We start from the raw sequence: 6,001 nt of genomic DNA, 5'->3' as shown, positions 1-6,001 counted from the left end.
ATTCTAGGCATAAAATGCTGAAAAAAACATTAATAAAAAGTAAAACGTTACAAACATCATTTTGTGTTCGGGTCTACCGGAATATTCAAGCAGAATCATATCAAAACAAAACCTTAAATGTAAATAATCGGGCTGCCGTCATACGTCTCATAAAATATCTTATAGCTAACTACCAACAAAACTCAATAAGTGAACGGTATGAATTAATTTTACATACGGCGCAATCACTTATGCAATGCGGCAAATCGAAGAAATAGTTGTAACTAATTAAAAAACAACACAATGACAATTCCACGTGAAAAAATCGCAATTTGTGCACTGAGAGGAGAGTTGCGGGTCTGTAGCAAAACATTTTGAAAATTAGAATCTCTCGAGTCCGCGGCTCCCAGCCCGAGAGCGGCATCCACACAAATATAACGAAACCATTACTCCTTACCTATGCAAAAAAAGCTTCGCCGCTCCAACCTCTTTTCGGCTTCCCGTGAAGTTCGTTCAAAACTCCTAAGCACACATCTTTACACAACATGATGGGCACATACGAATCACCCATCATGTTTAAGTACATTGCTTACACTCGCGACTGACCTCGTGACGAAGGAAGAATTGACTGACCGCGAATGCAGGGTGGCCAGACCTACCGATTTCTCGGTAGTCCTACCGATTTTTGACTCACCTACCGATTCACAGACGAAAGATCAAAAACTACAGATTTTTCAAAATTCCTACCGAGAACTACCGATTTTCAACACGCTAAACAAAAGCACGGTCAACATCTTTATCATAAACGATTTAAGGTCACTCCTTATGGAATCCAAGTTTCAAAGTACTCGCGTTTTCGGGGGCACACCACAGCAACGCACAACTGTCATTTTTATCATTTCACGCATACTGCGACGCAGCAAAGCTAAATCAACAATAATGACAGTTGTGCGCCGCCTTCGTGCCGAGTGATGTGCCCCCGAAAACGCGAGCACCTTAAATGATGTTAGTTAATTCCTATGCAATTTAATATCAGAATAGTTGAATCTCCAGTGTGTCGCATATACCTCAATTTTGTCTTATCTGTTATGATAACATTTTACATCAAATCCATAGTCCAATCCATATAAGTAAATTAAACTCAGGGTCAGAGTGTTCAATAATTATCTTTTGTGTCACTTGCAATATTACTGCACTTTAATAAAGAAGATTTGAGGATTATCCGCATCTTTAACTTCAAAATGTCTTTAGCAGGTTTATTTAATAATTAACAGTAATGTCACGAGCATATTTCTACTAACTTTTGAAAGTTTTTGGAACTAAGGAAGTTTTGCCTGCTAATTTTTAGTTTGCAATTTAAGTATTCTCCAAATCTTAATCTAATTGCTATCCTAGTTTATTTCTAAAAATATGGAGATTTCTTTTAGATAGGAAGCTTTTTCTTTGCAGCGTAGAAACAAGGTGTGGTATTTCTCAACCAAATCCAAATTTGATGATACAACCACAGAGAAACAGACGTCTCACTCAACACATGTTCCATCGTTCACCCTTTTGAAGGTTGATTTAATTTTCTGTAGGTGGTCAATCGGCCACCGATGGCGCTTCCATCGATTTTGCTTGTGTTTGACGTTTGCGCACTACCGCCATCTGGTTGCCGCTTGACCACACACATTGATTTTAGCATTGGGCAGCAATGTTTCCGTGACGATGAAATTGATTGCATTTTGTTCCAAGTGAGATGTCTGTTTCTCTGTGATACAACTATTCTTGAATTAAGGAGAAGAGATTATTCTACGGTGGGTTCCAATTGCATCCTTCCATGAGCAACGAATTTCGTAAAAATATTCATTTTTGCTAGTATGCAGGATTATTAATAGAACAGCTGACGGCTTTCCATCATCAAAAAGGCATATTCTAGTCTGCATATTTAAAATCACATTTGATAGGGGTCTCTCTTCGTCGGTAACATACAATGTTACAAGGCTTATCTGAAGTAGGTCGATAACTTTATAAATTATTAGTGTAAATCAGCAGTCATTCAGATTGTTCTGATATATTGATTTTGAATCTGAGAAACATGCATTTTCAGTCATTTTAGATTCATCTTAAATCATTTGAGATTCAAATCTTTGAAGCTGTCATACCGCTTAGTTCTATTTTTCTGCGGATTCGAACCTCAAAAAAATCGGGATATTTATTTGGTTGCAAATGCCGGTGTTAAGAGAAGTTCCTCATATGTAAAAAGGATTGGTCTGATTGTCGACCTATCCACTTTACAAATGTGGAATTTCTCTGAACAGCAACATAGGTAATAAATATATTGAAATAGATTTTAAACATAAATAGAAAGCTGCTGATTAAACCACGAACTTTGTTATTTTATTTAGTTTCAGATTCAAACTAGAAAAGTGCTAGGAAATTTTATATTATTCTGTACGTAATCATTGAGGTACTTTGTGGGACAATCACCACTTATAAATATTACTTCTGATAGTGAAAGTACATAAAAACAATAAACTATGACTCTAAGAATGAGCTTTTCAATATTGTGAAATATTTTGAAAGAGGTTATATGAAATTTTTCAACATGATGCTAAATGCGCCTAGAATATACATTTTCATATGATTTGGTACTTTTTTCGGCCTACCGATAACTACCGATTTTTCTACAGTCAAGCTACCGATTTATCAAAATATAATCTGGCCACCCTGCGCGAATGTGTCTCTTGCATGCGATGGCTGCTACGATCTGTCATGTGACTGAAGAACAGTATATTAGACTTGTTCATGTTTATAGGCCTGTCCAACGCCACACAAATGGGATTGTATTAACTCGTCTTATGACAAGTGAAGACATTCCACTAAAAAGCTCAAAATAATTTTCTTATTAAAAAGATTGTTAATAAGAAATGAATAAAGCTTGTATTTCGCGAGACAGAGTTCACGCTTAACTTTTCAAAAGGACCTAAGTAACATTTTTTTCATAAATTAATTTGAATACTGCAATCAATAGCTTCAATGTTGTTTTGTTGATTGCGCTATTCAAATTAATTCATGGAAAAAATGTTACTTAGGTCCTTTTGAAAAGTTAAGCGAGAGTTGACCTACAATACGCGGGCCTCGACGCGGGCGCACGCATTGAAAAAACACCGGCTTATAATACACGCCGGTGTATTTGATCGAAGTGTCATTTAGAAAACTCAAATATCCATCTATTAGTGGTACTTATTGAATGATATCATAACACCTATAATCTCTTTCAAAACAAACAAAACATAGCTGTGAAGAAATTTTTGCTTAATTTTTGACGTTCTTTTTCTCAAATCATTTATTTATAAGGCTCATTTGTTTAATCAAAAACTCCACGGAGTCACAAATCTTCAAAATTATTAGGGTAATGTTGTGTTAGTGCTAGAGAGCAATAACAATCAGAGAGTATGAAATAGTGAATTGAGAAAAAGGGAATATTCTTGAGAGCTCTGAAATAAACTTATTTCAAGTCAGTTAAGGTGATTATAGAATGAAGCCAGAAATCGGCCATTTTGTAAACCACGTGCTTTTCCAATATTTTTTTTAAGAGCACGAGATGAAAGATCCACAACGCGTATGGGGATGAAATAATGGTAGATCGTTTGCTTAGTTATGCTGAACAATCATAATTTGAGTTTCGGCACTGTACGAAAACTATTACGCCAGATTTGGGCTTTTGGAAATGTATGTAGATAACCGTGTGGTGAATTTGAAATTCACCACGGGCTTCATTCTATAATCACCTTAATGTTTGTACGGCACCCAAACTGGACGTGTTTGATTTTATTATCAGTATCACCAATTTATCTTACCAGGCCCTTTTATCCTCGGTCGTTTACCTTGCTCTGTCCGCTTTGTGCTTATTTCAGTAAGAGGTGCGGTTGTGTGTCACGGCAAATGTTGGGTAAAGCTTGGTACTTCGTACTACTGGAGGAATAAAATAGACCCCACCTCGCGGTCCTTCGCCACTTACCCAGCAACTCTCACCCTATCTTCTCGTGACGGGATACGTAGATGTAGATCGGGTAACCAAACCCGGTGGCAGCTATGGGCGTATGCTGACAGGGAAGGTGGTTTGCTCCTGTCCGGAGGTGTGTTCAAGGACCGTAGCGCTGCAGGAGGTTTGCTGGAAGGGATCAGTGGTGCGAACGTTTAGAGATTTACCAGACCTGCGGCAACACACACGAGCTGGGAACAGCTTTCATAGTGATGGGCGATATGCAAAGCCGCGTGATTGGGTGGTGGCCGATCAATGAGAGAATGTGCAGGTTGAGGATCAAAGGCCGGAACTTCAACTTCAGCATAATCAACGTTGCCGCCACTGCATACGCGCAGCATCTCGAGGCAGCGGTGCCGGAAGAGGATGAGTTGTTGAGTACTGCTGGAATACAGTTAAACCAGCCATTAACAACGCAGCGGAGAACAACGTCCCAACCGGTATGTGGGACGTAGTCGACGGAACGAATGGACAGATTCTGGAGAAGGACGCAGCGTGGCCGTTGCGCAGCACCAAGGGTCCCGGCAGAACATGGAACGCTATAGACGGAAGCGGAGTCAGCAAAAGCGCCTTTTTCATGAGAAAAAAGCGGAGTGCGAGGAAGTGGAACAGCTGTGTCGTTCTCAAGAAACACGCAAGTTCTATCAGATATGACCCATCTACAAGAAAGGCGACAAGCTGAAGTGTGAGAATTTTCATTCTTAATGGCGCCTACAATATCCCAGATCATCTTTCGTCGTCTGTGACCAAAAGTGTATGAGTTTGTGAGAAGATATCAAGCCGGCTTTTTTGACGGCCACTCGAGAACGGACCAGATCTTTACTGTACCTATCTCATATTATTTTATTGAATATCAAAAATTCAATTTACGTCAAATTTCTTCTTAGGAACTCAAACTGCCGCAAAAAGACGCAAACTGGGCTCTTCGTTGGTTTGCTTGTTGGTCCTCATCGCTTGAAGGTCGGCATCTGTCACATCCTCATAGTTTTCCAAGTCAGCTGACAGAATCCGCTTTGCTTTATCTACCACTTTACTCGCTTTATCGGGCTTTATCTACTAACTTGCGTTCGTTCTCAAGATCTTCTCTTCCAATCGGGTCCAAGTGTTCCGTAGCTACTTTATCCGTATGTTTCACAATTTTTTCTTCCCCAAGATCTTCAATGATTTTATCCGCGCATTCTGGGTCTGCTACAACAATTCCGGATACAATCACAGCATATGAACTCGGATGGGGTTGGACTTTAGGCTTGTCTTTTATACGATTTCGAGAGGGTCGTTCGGGGCAAGAATCCTTCCAATGACCAGCAGCCCGACAAAGAAAACACTCATCCTAGAGACCGTCGTAATATATCCGTCCTTTACGGCCACCGAAATTAGGCGATGGCGGTATTTCTTCTTTCAGGTCAATGTATACACCACATGCCCCATGCCAGATTCCGCGGGAAATTTTTCCCTTGTCAAACATTCCACTTTCCCGTATCGCCCGAGTGCCATCGATAAGCTTTTATTACTTGTTTTGGCGGCAAAACGAAGACACAGTTGTATTTCATATTGCTACCTGTGATTGACATCCGTGGTACCTCTACCCATTTTCTGTTGAAAGCTTCATTGGTTCCAGAGAGATGAACATAATGAAAATCGATCGTTCATGTGCGGTTCTGTAGGACGCTCCCATGTTCGTCAACTGTTTTAGGAAGTTCTCAATCTCCGTCCATGTTGGACGCGGACTACCGCTGGAAACTGGAATCGAACAGTACTTACATGTTCGTCCATCGTATTTGCCATTTCTATCGAACGCACAAATCGTCACACTGGTTGTCGCACTAGTGCTCCCATTATGACCAATTCCACACACATAACGGCAAATGATTCAGAAAATTCAAGTAAAATTTACGTGAATTTCAGGTGCAAGCAACGTACCGATTTTTTTTACAAAAGTAAGTATTTTTGAAGTATCGTAACCACCTTATTTGTAGGTATGCCTAAGATGAAAAA

This window comes from Armigeres subalbatus, chromosome 2 (genome assembly GCF_024139115.2).
Source record: "Armigeres subalbatus isolate Guangzhou_Male chromosome 2, GZ_Asu_2, whole genome shotgun sequence".
Taxonomy (NCBI): domain Eukaryota; kingdom Metazoa; phylum Arthropoda; class Insecta; order Diptera; family Culicidae; genus Armigeres; species Armigeres subalbatus.
This window is presented reverse-complemented; position numbering follows the sequence as displayed.